Source organism: Centroberyx gerrardi, chromosome 4 (genome assembly GCF_048128805.1).
Source record: "Centroberyx gerrardi isolate f3 chromosome 4, fCenGer3.hap1.cur.20231027, whole genome shotgun sequence".
Classification (NCBI taxonomy): Eukaryota; Metazoa; Chordata; class Actinopteri; order Beryciformes; family Berycidae; genus Centroberyx; species Centroberyx gerrardi.
The window spans coordinates 25,380,540-25,393,819 of record NC_136000.1 but is presented as its reverse complement, the minus strand read 5'-3'; positions in this window follow the sequence as shown (position 1 = coordinate 25,393,819).

The window sequence follows — 13,280 nt, the reverse complement described above, 5'->3', positions numbered from 1 at the left end:
TATGAATATGCCTTTGAACTAGTCTCGTCCTTTTTCATCGTGCTTCCACCAAGAATATGGTTCCGGGATGTTTTGTTGGACAAAGAATACGGCATACCCGTGGTGCTGTTCAAGCGGCATACAGGTGAGCAACTTCTAGTGCTGAATGATGACACAGCTTCCATGCAAAGTGTCCTGCTCCATATAGTCCAACGGGACTGTTACAGTTTATTTGGGAAAACGGTCATTAATATGCACGTCGCTAATGTTGGCTGTGCGCGCTGTGATGTGTGTGTGTGTGTGATGTGTAGGCTTATTATATGCACCCATATTCTGCTGAAGTGCACACACAGCTTGTGTGATGATGCAATTATTTGTAAGGAGGATTTGCATTTTGCTTAAGAAATTAGCTGTTTGTTTTGGTGATAACTCTCACTCCCTCCGTGCTGTTTGCTCGTTGCATTGGCTGGACTAGCATCTTATTTTTGTTTCAGAGCTGGAATTGTCAGAGGTAACTTTTGCAGTACTATAGGAGAGGACACAATAAGTTGGACTGGTAGTTTGCTTTTTTTCCCGACGAGGGAAGGGGGGTCAGAGGGCCAAGGTTTAAGAGTCACGGTTCGCTATTAAACGTAACATAGCTGTAACAAGCTAACGTTGAGCACAATAACAAATAATGGATTCAAAAACATGTAGTAAATGTTTCTAGCAAGGTTAGCTAACGTATTCAGTAATGGTGTATTTACAAGCAACTGATTATTGCTGTTGGTTTGCTAGAAGGCTAACTAGTCAAGATAGAATAAGATAGAACAGATATGCTAATGCTAGTTAGCTCCCAGGCTGGGTACAACATGTGGTAGGAGGAGGGCTTTCAAACAACAACAAAAACACAGTCTCAGCTCGCTTCTGGATTTTTGAATACAGAAACATTCGGAGCAGGTGCGGCGTGAGTTGTTTACTTTGTTACACTGACAACCATTCAGCAACCTAGAGCTGCTGATATTCATATTATGCTTCGGGAAAGCATAAACACATTTTACCAAATAGATGTTTATTTAGTTCACAAATACGGGATCTGTGAGCAAGAAACCTGTTTTTCCTGCTTACCCCTGTCTCCTCGCATCTGTAAACCTTGGGCTTCGTGGAAGTTGTAAACTCGTGTTCTTCCTTGTTTATTTTTTGCCCTGCGACAGCAGGAGTAGCATGTTCCTGCAATACCGGAGGCTGCAGTTTCAGGACCGCAGTCCTAGGACTGCATTTCTAGGACTGCATTTCTAGGACCCTAGTTTTTCGCGACAGCACCACCTAGCGAATTGGATAACCAAGGACCACATTTCTAGGACACATGGACAAGATGGACGACAATCAGAGTGTGAGTACTGAATGTGAATCAAGTTTTATTTGTTTAACGTTAAAAACAATTCTGGTGTCTTGAATTGGACACCAAAGTTAAAGTTAGCTAGCCGAAGTGTGAGTAGCTAACTATAGTCTTAAAGGCACTACAAACAATCAGCTGTTAGCTTATGATAGCTTGCTGCAAAATGAACTGTTAGCCTATTTGTTTATTTGTTTAATGAAACCGTAGCGCGATTTTGGCAAGCCCAACTAGGTGTCTTATATTAATTGTTGACTTAATGACTATGATAATTAATTCTAGCCAGCACATTAATTAAACTTCAAAAGATGATAAAAGCATGTCGTGATCTGTGTCTGTCAGCCACATTAAATTAGCAGTAGCCTACTGTCTTAAGCAAGGGCGGATATTTCATTTCACTGTTGGGGGGGACAATAAACAGAAAAATTTCTCAAGAGCAATTCCTGAAGGGGACACCAAAGGTGCCGCCAAAAGTACTGTTGTATTAAATGTATATAGAGGTCCATTATGAAACATTTCCATAAGCACTTCATTCCTTTCTTATGAAGATTTTATCAAATTGCCTTTGATATTACTGGGGTCTTTCTACTTGGCATTTCGGTGCACTGAAAAATGATCGGATGTCTGTTTTTCTTTTCTCTGCCATTTTAACTGACCTGGCTGGCTGACAAATAGACACACACACACACACACACACACACACACACACACACAGCATGCAGGTTATTTACAGTAGTAGGTGAGATGCAACACCCATTAACTGAACTAAAGCTAATATATGCCTAATTAGATTTAGTTTTCCCGAAAAAGCAGATCTCTAATGTTTTGCTGTCAATGTGTAAAAGTCCAGAACGCTATGAAGCCTGCCAGAAACGTACATATATTTAACATAATGTTTGTTGTAATTATGTCTTTTTTATTAATTAAGTCTTCATTTATTTCCAAAATTATGAACAAAATAACATAGTGGCAGCCATTTTACATGCAGTAAGAAAAAAATAATATACTTAGAACCTAATTACATAGGGTAAGTTAATCTTAAATATTATATTATAGAAATATTACTGTTACCATCTACAAAAGATAAAGTATTTTGGTATGAAATCCCGCATTTTAATTTAACCAACTATCCTGTATCATAAATACATGTCTGGCATTTGTAACAAACCAAACCGCTTGAAAATCGGTCGAAAATTCAGCGAGTTATGAGGATTTTAATTGTGGACAGACCTCCTGCCTCCATACACACACATGCATTAGGAGACGCGGCTCGTGCCAACACGCTGACGCACAAGATTCAACCGCGAGGTAACGGAACAAAATGTAGTCTGATTACAATTGTGAATGTGTTTTATTCTATTGAGTGGTAGAAGTAAAGAAAAATGTCTGACACATCCTTTGTTTTAAGTTAACCTCAGCTACTTACTGGAGGTCAGCCACCACTGACACACTTCCAGAGATCCTCCACACACACTCGTACCGAGGGCTAATGTGTGTGTGTGGGGGTTCGGGGAGGCAGGTAGGCAGTGGACCAAACCACTGTGAGGCGTATGAGGGGGGGACTCAATCTTTCGAAACTTAAAAACGCATTGTTTTGCGTCTATAATTAGCACAAGTGCTTTCAATGCATATTATTATATTATTTAAAATTATATAGTTATGTTTACAATGATATATTGAGGGGGACAACTCTCTGTTAGTCCCAGGAAGGGGGGGTCCGGACCCCCCTGTCCCCCCCGTGATTTCCGCCCCTGGTCTTAAGTGTAAATGCTTGTTTAATACTCTAATATTGTTTTACCATTTTAATTAAGTTTAAATAATCTTAATAATTAAACTGTGCTGACTGCCTGTTTACCCCACAATACGTGTTATCAGCCAGTCTCTTCATTAAAAATGAATCATTTTGACATTGCTTTGTAATGTTAGATGAGACATTTGGCATTTTTAATAGTCAGTTATTATGTAGGCCTATTCTACAGGCCTACACCACGTGTTACCACGTGTTAGATTATGTCATGTACTGTATAGCCTATATGAAGTGATTTCATGGACACAGTTTAAGCTCAATCCAGGACAGAAGATTCAAAATGTCTTTTGGTCCAGTACTAGGCTTAGGTCTAATTTATGTCTGTGAAATGATCTCAAAATGTTCAATTTGACCAATTAGGCTCTCTCTTTTTCAAGATGCATAACATTCCAAGAAGGGAGATCCTTGCCCGAATTAAAAAGATGCACCACATGCTGCAAGGACTTCCACTGCCCGTTCCGTAGCTCAACTTTGTTTCACCCAACAAAGTTGAGCAAGGTCAGAACCCATTTAGAGAGCCATTTCAACCGTGCAGTTCTCCATGAAGGTAAAGTTTGCAAACGTTCTCTCGGGAAATGCAAATGGAGTTACAATGTGTCTATGCATTAAAAGCAGCCTGAATTTTATGATCAATTCCATTTGAGCAATGAATCAAAACAAGTCCCTCTGTGATTTGTTTGTGGTGACCAGATACTTGATTCAGATTTTGGGTATTCATCATTTACACTTTTAAATATATGATCATAAAATAATAATACTACAATTCTATTGTTCTTATGTTTTAGGGTATACCATTCACAGATGTGGGTTACATTGCCGACCACAATGGCATTACCCCTGCATCCACTGCCGGTCACGTAAACAGGACTTCATTAAACATCTGTCTTTGTGCAAGGAGAAGCACCCTGCCATAACCCCACCATCCCAACTCCAACAACTTCCACCATCCCAACTCCAACAACTTCCACCATCCCAGCTCCAACAACCACCACCATTCCAGCTCCAACAACCCTCACTGTGCCAACCACCCCAAGTGGACAGATGCAAAGGGTCCGTGTGAGGCCAGTAGTATAGAAAAAATGTCCCATATGCCAGGTTCTCATGAACAAAATAAATTTAAAAAGGCACATAGAAAGGAAGCACACAGGCAAACATAAGGACATAACAAGTTCCCACCTTCAGAGTGAATGTATAGATCCCGAGAATGGAGTCTATACTGTCCACAAATCTTTTCATGGTACCAATACTCCTCTGCATGTTCAAACTAAAGCATGGGGGGAAAATCAACATGTTTCCTGTGAATCCACTGAGTGCCAGGTGAACATGGAGTTGGCATGGAGGAGTGGATTGAAAGCATATCAATGCATACACCTCAAATCAATAACATACTGTACATCCTATGGTAAGAGTAGAGAATGTAATTTTTTTTACACAATGCCATAAAATCTTTATCAACTATTTACTAATATTAGTTAATAACTTAATTAAGAAGTAGTAATGTTAATTAATGTGCCCTTTTTTTTAAGTGTTACCAATATTTCTGTTAACCCAGCAGTGACTATGTTGTCCGTTTACTATTTCAGTGAAGTGGAGGAATTTAATAGAGGGATAGACAAGCAATTGAGGAAAGAAGGGAGACCATTCAATTGGTAGGTAGTGCTGTTACCTACTTCACAATCTGGGGTTTGAATATTGAAGGGTCAGGAAAAGTCAAATGTCAATAACATGTTATTTCTATTCGGTTTTCTATTCGGTTTTCTTGCATCTCTCTCTGTCTCTCTCTCTCTCTCTCAGTGTCGTTGAGGCCTTTAGCGGTTCTGTCGTCTTCCACTGTACAATACAGGGAGGCAGTTTGTCTGTGTGGCACACATTCACTCCAAGTTCTTCAGCAAAAACGGAATCACAAAACGGAATTTTTGTTTGTGGGGTGGTGGTGGGGGGAGGGAGGGGGGGTTGTATTGTCCTTGTTGAATCTGTTTAATGTATTGTTGCTTGTTATTGTTTATTATTGTATCATATATATATATATACATATACATATAAATATACATATAAATATATATATATATATATATATATATATATATATAATCTTGAATCTGCCCCCAGAGTCGTCCTTGTGTCTTGCCTCTCTCAAACCTTTCAAATATCTGGTTGAGATCTAGTGACTGCAAAGGCCATAGCATATGATTCCATCTTTATTTTACCTGATAATGAGCTAATTATGCTAATTACACAAATGCCCAACATGCAACTCTTAGCAACCAAGGTGAATTGCAAGACAGAAAGTAGTATTTGGGTGGAATAAACCTTTAAAACTATAAGTACTTGGACAGAAAGAAGTATTTGGGTGGAATAAACCTTTAAAACTAAGTCATTAGACAGAAAGTATTTGGGTAGAATAAACCTTTAAAACTATAAGTCGTTAGAAAGTATGCGGTCCTAGGACTGCGGTCCGGAAACTGCAGCCTCCGGTATTGCAGGAACATAGTATAGGACAGCAGGGGGTCTATGTATGGTATTGTCGGTCGCTCACTCGATCTGTTCACCACTTTATGGGTCACGTGAGCCGCAGGGAGTTAGACTGCAGACTCTCAAGTGGGAGACCCGAGTTCGATTCCCGGCAGAGACGCTTCCACAAAATTCAGCATCGCGGGGCTGTTAGACTAGTAGCAATGGTATTGCCACCCTCAGGGTCCTTTTACATAAAAAGCAATACCAATATACTTTAGATTAAAACCAGGGCTTCGAACCGGTTCAAGGAACGAAAATGTAAACCGGAAACTAGCGCTAATTTACCATGAACACAAACAGAACCGTAAACATTATCAGCTCTTATTGTTCTGGAACAGAAACTTTAATTTGAAATCCCTATTACAAGCCCCGCTACATTTAATAAAAAAAAAAATTATCTGTGGATTGGATCACATGCTAGTGCTTGGTACTGGACTGATGAAAATGCAATAGGTGAACAGTTTAAAATACATTTGAACGAACCCAAAAAATATAATCAAAATAAACTTTGTAGACACCGCACAGCCTACCAAGCAAACGATGCATTCGTGAACCAGGCAGGCTAATTTACACAGTTGAAGCTGTGTGCTTGATCTACCCAGGCTACTCTCTGGCTAAGGCTGCAGCCACACTGATCCATCTCAAAATGGACAGAATTATTGATGGATAGATTTCTGTCCGTTGGGCTGTTTTGGAATGTCAATATGGTGGGCGAGGCAGAAGTACAGTAACTGCACATTGAAAAGCAAAGCAAAGTTCACTTCATAGAAACAAGAAGGGCAATGCTTTATTTTACAGCCCGCTAATTACGGTGTAACTAGTTTGCAATTATGGGGTATTCTTAAAATACCAATGTTGTAGTTACAGGGTAACAAAGCAAGAAGTCTGGGAATTAAGGGGTAATAATTTTGTAATTATGAGAGATTTATAACGTAGTTATGGTGTAATTGTTTTCGTAATTACTGCATATTTAAAAAAATAATTACAGGGTACAATAATGTAATTAGAGGGGACAAAACTTAAAGGTGCTTAAAGGTTCATGCACTGGAAAAAGGCCATTGTAAAGTGCTACCCATGTTTCTATTCACTACATGGGTTGATGCACAGGTTGCTCTGGAAAAAAGAAATTCTACACCTGAAAAGCTGAACTGAAGATGAATAACTTTTCTCTTTTTTTATTTTCCTAAAGTATCCGCTCAGATATGATAGTAGGTAGTAGTAATAGGTAATAATAATACATAGTAGTAATTGTAGTATGTAGTAGTAAGATGTGCAATAGGAATTAGCAATTAAATAGACGTTTTCTGCATAAAAAAATACAGTATCTTAATACAAATTCCAAATATTCAGGATGTTTTTTTTAATCATGTGTAGTTTATAAACCATGTACGAAGTGGGACATCTCTGTCATCAAAGTTTACTGGTGTCTGAGCTTCATCTGATGAATCATAATAGAGAGCCTAAGTCCCTCCCCTTCCGGTGGACCACCATGGGACCTTATTTCGGAAAAAATATGTACGGTAGTCAACGGCGAGAGACAAATAATTGTTTGATCCCGTTTGAATTGTGCCATGAATTACACATATGATGTTTTGTCAATTTAAAAGATAATTTTGCAAGTCAAGAAAGTCGCAGTTTGTCGTAAGACTGTTGAAGTATAAGACTTATACTTCAAAAATAAATAAATACGTAATTAGAAAGACTACACACCCAAAAGTCGCGCAAGTGACGTAACTTTCTCTCTCCACAAGCTACCCAGAGCGCGTCCCTCTCTCAAGTCCCTCTCAGATAGCAGTAGTATTATACACAACCTGGAAGGTAGACAGTAAGAACGGATTTAAACTGGTTTAGGATAGTTTTAGTACAGTGGAGGCTAACGTTAACGCGATGCCTGTGTGTTTCGTATGTTTCGTTCCATGTTGGTGTTGGTGACGTATGTTGTGTGAGACAAGAATTGTAGTTCACTGAGCGGTTTCACACAAAACTAAACGTTACTTTACTGTTTTACGACAAACTGCGACTTTCTTGACTTGCAAAATTATCTTTTAAATTGACAAAACATCATATGTGTAATTCATGGCACAATTCAAACGGGATCAAACAATTATTTGTCTCTCACCGTTGACTACCGTACATTTTTTTTCCGAAATAAGGTCCCATGGGGGACAGCGGAAGGGGAGGGACTTAGGCTCTCTATGCAGCTGGACAGAAAGCAGCAGAGTTCATAGAATTTAGAATGTCAGAGTCATAAAGACAGATTGACCAGAAGACACACAGTTTCATCTCTGATCGCTGTTCACCTGCACATTGAGACAGAAAACTCACGTTGCATTCATTTGGAGAAACATCAACATTATTTACCTTTTAGAAAGGAAACCATGGAGAGTGATTTCCATCCTGGTAAGCCACATGTATTTATAATTTTATTATTTAACAGGAAAAGATACTGAGGTTTTTGCTGAACAGACAAATAAGAGACAGACAGTCAGGATAGACTAGTTGTTTGTGTTGAAAGATTTGCATTTGTGTCCAGTTCTTCCTTAGTTTGATTTACATTGTAAATTCACAGTTAGATTTGTTGTTGAAACAGAACTATGATGAAAGGCTTAAGATGAAGCTGTAATGAAGCATGTTGACTCCCAATGGTTTTGACGATGACTACCACCTGGAGGCAGTTGGAAAGAGATACCTCTATGCTCCCCCAAGTGACACATCTGGATTTGTGGCTGACTGCTGCTCACCCTGTGGATCCACTCTGGACTGCCTGGATGAGTGGGAGCCACTGGTCAAATCCCACTTTGACTTGGAGAAGGAGGGATTTGGTGAGGAGCTCCTCTACGCTTCATCACATCTCTCTAGATTTGCAGTTGACTGCTCCCCACAGAATGGGCCGACTCTGGATCAGCTTGACAAATGGGAACCTGTTGTCAGCAGCACTGATTCTCACCTGATGCAGTTCCTCTCAGTCCTCCTGGAGGAGGAGGAACTTGGTGAAAAGCACATGAATGCTTCCTCAACAGTGAGTTCTACATTCATGGCTGCCTGCGCTGCACACCATGCCCCTACTCAAGATCATCTTGATGAATGGGAGCCAATCGTCAAAGCTGATTCTAAACTGATGCTGTTCCTCCAGGACTTGGAGAAGGAGGAAGAACAATGTCCTTTTATCACCAAGACGGAAACGTTCAGCTCTTGTGCACAGACTGAGGCCGCTGCTGAAAGCTCCGTCACCGTCCTGCATCAACCTGAATGTTGTGAGGGAACAAAAGTCACTGTCCTCTCTGCTGGACCTGACAATATCTCCACCTCAGAGGAGGCTTTCCCCGTCTCTCTTGCTGAATACACTCTGATTCACCTGCTTCAGGAAGGATCAACCAACCTGCTTCAGGAGTCCCAGGCTCCAGCCATCCAGGTTGAGGTCAAAGCTCCACCAAGCCTTGTGGTTGAAACTGTAAAGGACACCAAGGATCTGTCCGGTCTGACCCTGGAAAACACACTTTCACCCGTCCAACTGGTCAAACCTACAGGACCTCAGAGCTCCAGTGCCAAAGACAGCCTGTCGACAAAACCAAAGAAGAAGAAGCGTGTCTTCTTTTCTTGGCTATCCTGCATATTCCGGAGGAAGAACAAGAAATCTGCTGACAACATGGCTGCAACAGCAGAGACGCTGCTCCAACAGACCTGCCAGACAGAAGGAGATGAGCCAAAGCCCTGCTTGACTGCCCTCTCACCTGCAGTCCACTTCTGAACTCCTGTCATCTTCCTATCCACTTTACACAGTTGAACAACTGAATGCACACTACTGTTATAGTGTCTTTGCACATTTCTTCAAAACACACCTTTATTCCTGCAGTTATGGGTAACCTGTAGCCTAAAGCAGTGATAGTGTAATGGAATTAATAAATATACGTTGGCCTTTAACATTTTCTTTACCTCTAGTAAAGAAAACAATATAATCAATATTTTTTCTAAATGTGGCTGTTTTTTCCACTGAGAGTCTATTTTGCTTCTACCACTTGTTTTCTGTAAAAAAAAAAAATATATATATATATATATATATATATATATATATATATATATATATACATTATTATGGTAACGCTTTATTTTACAGTCTGCTGATTATGGTGTAACTAGTAATTATGGGGTACTAATAAAATAACAATGCTGTAGTTACAGGGTAACAAAACAAGAAGTCCGGGTAACAATTTTGTAATTATGAGAGATTTATAAGGTAGATGTGGTATAATAATTACAGGGTACAATAATGTAAGTAGGGTGGACAAAACAAATGTTATCAGTGCTTGTTCCCTGTATTTATGGAGCAAGTATTTAGACCCTAAAATTATGCAGCTTGCATCTTTGTCAACCAACCAGCCCATCGACAGCTAAGCAACATCTCAGGGAGAAGCACCACTTCCCGGGCCGAAGTTCAATAAATGCTGTTGCAGGTACTAGACTGTGGAGACACCATATACTGTACATTGGGGAGGGGAGATGGGAGGAAGAAAGTGAGAAAGACGGATGAGGAGAAAGAAGGAAAAAGCTGGGCAAAGAAAGGGAAAGAGATTGTGAAGAGCGATGGTTTAAGGGGAAAAATTGGAGGTGGAGACGGAGAGAGAAGGATGTGGGATACCTTGAAGGAACAGCACAGTTAAAGAAGACAAAGCATTATGGCTGCTTGGTTACACAGGGATGAGCATGGGAGTCTCTCTCACACACACACACACACACACACACACACACACACTGGGGGCAGAGGGGATGCCTCTGTGGGCACCAAGGTCCTTCCTCTCTGTAAATTAAAACCATTAATAACCAACTGGGAGAACAGAGAGAGGGAGGAAGGGGGAGGGAGAGAGACAGGCAGGGAGGGAACAAGAGAGAAAAGAGATGGATAGAGGGCTAGGAAGAGAGAGAAAGAGACACGAGAGAGACACTGAAAGTGGGAATTGGGGATGGAGATTTAGAGAGAAAGATCGAGGCGCAGATAGAGTTGGGGAAAAAGAGGGAGACTGAGGGAAAACTGGTACGACAGAGAGAAAGTGTGGGAAAGAGAATGAGAGAGAGAGAGACAGAGGTAACTTCAGCAGAGCGTGATGCAGCTCCCATAAATCACCGTGATTGGCTGAAGAGAGATGTTACGGAGGTTGTTGGTGTGTGTGTGTGTGTGTTACAACAGCCTTATGGGTGTGTCTGTTGGCTGGGGGTTGAAATAGAGGGAAGGAGGGAAGGTAAGGGGGCAATGGGAACAAAGACAAAGTGTGCATGTATGTGAGGGTTGATGGTCTTCCTGCTGTGTGTGTGTGTGTGTGTGTGTGTGTGTGTGTGTGTGCTCCAAGATGAAGAGCTGTATTTAGCAGTGTCAGGACAACCAGATGTGTCCTGTGAGAGCACTGAGAGTGGGCTGGTGTCTAAAGCGCTGTCCTGGGAGTGTGTGTGTGTGTGTGTGTGTGTGTGTGTGTGTGTGTGTGTGTGTGAGGGAGAGAGAGAATGAGAGGGTGAGTGTGTCCTGGGAGAGCACTAACATCTCGCCTGTTGTCTGTCTTCTGGAGTAAAATAGCCTGAAGGTAGACTAACAGCACTAGATGATTGCACAGAGAGGAGGGAGAGAGAGAGAGAGAGAGAGGGAGAGACAGTTTGAGTGTGTTTGGAAGAGAGGAAGAGACAGAGATTGAGGACACACCAGCAACCACAGATGATTGCTCTCCATTGAATGTCCAACACAATGATAAGCTGGGAGACATACTCTACACAGAGAGAGAGAGGAGACAACAGCTGTCTTTCTAGTCAAGCCAATCCATGTCAAGTGAATTTTATGCAAACTTTGTACATGGGAGTGGGTGTGACATTTCTGGGAGGTCGCAGTGGACGGATATTTAACAGACGACATTTCAAAAAGTCCAAAGCCACTTTTAAACTGTTGTGCAATGAAACTGAAGCATTTGCTAAGCGTATATCATCATTTTTTCTGCAAATGTGTTTCCATACAGCATACAGTAGTAGGCTGATAAGTGTTAAATCAGGAACAATTTCTGGCTAACTAGATCACATGGAGGGAGCCACTTCAATTAATCTCCTCCATTGTTAAACTTTACAGCACACTTCACACCTCAAAATACATATTAATTACATCAAAAGTGTCAAAATTAGTTAGCTAGTTAATTGATCAGAATCTTCAATTTTAATGTGCAGAAACAATCTTTAGGACAGAGGTGATTATCTGCAATCCAGACTGGAGTCTCTGCCCTTACCAGCTATATTTGCACATGGAAAGTGATTTGTGAGGGTATAATAAAATGTATTGTTTGGTTGTGAAGGGGTTTGCCATTGGTGACATGATGGTATTGTGAAGGAATTTATCTTGGGGTGTATTATACGATTACAAAAGAGCTGTTGCGCCCATACAAATCATAGAGGGTATCATGCAATCTGTATACAGACTAATATTTGCAAGATAACTTTGTAAGCAGTGCAAATGACTCTAGCTGCTTGTTGTAAAAGCCACATCCACCGATCAAGGTTATTGAAATTGCCTAGCAACCGTTACCGCGCCATCAATCACTCTTTTCTCTCTGTTGTTCACATGTTCATTTATGTTCATCGAAATCTGCCATAGTTCACCAGTTTCATAAGCAGCTGCAGCCTTGAGTCAGCTCACTGAGTTTTTCATGAACACAAATACACACACACACACACACAGATACTCAATACAGACACACATTTATGGACGTACAAGCACACACACAGGTATACACACATATACACGCACGACACATACACAGAGACACGTGCTTGCTCGCCGACAAGCTCACACACACCCATTCACTTGCACACACACACAAACACACACACACACATACACAGTTGAATGGGTTTGGCACTAACAAAAAGATGTTAGTGTCAAACCAATATCTGCTTCTCTTCACTGCTGCCTACCTCTCCATTTTCCGCTCAAGGACAGAGAAAAGAAGGGAGGAAGAGGAAAATGGTGAGAGTGATAGAGAGAGCAACTGACAGAAAGAGAGAGAGGGGGATGGAGAGACAGTGAAGAGACAGTGAGAAACACCTTTAACACATGCAGCGTTTTCAGTAAATGTTAGCGAATGTTTGCATTTAGTTGTAATGTGAATGAGATGATAGAAAAGTTTCTCTGGTAATGATAAAACCCAGTAACATTAAACAAAGCACTTTCATTAACGGATCAAACACGACTTACAGTAAGTGTTAAATGTTTTGTATTAGATGAAAAACATGCTAAATTTACCAGAAAAGTTAGTCTAGGTAATATTATGTATTCAACATAAAACGGGCTATAGAGAGCAAGAGATATTATGATGCGAGACATTTTGCTGTTGTTGTATGTTTACAGATTTTCAAAATGCATATCCTCACACACACAACAATGGCTTTCACAGATTTCTTTGTCTCTCACTGAAAAAAAAACAGCCGTGGCTGGAGAGACGCGTGAGTTTTCAGTAGAGCTGAAGGTGAGGCTTCATCAGATAAAGGGTAATGTTAACAAGGCTAGTAACTTGCATTCATTGTATGACAGGAGTTTCCAAATTGTAAGGACTTCAAACAAGTACGCATTATCATCCTTAG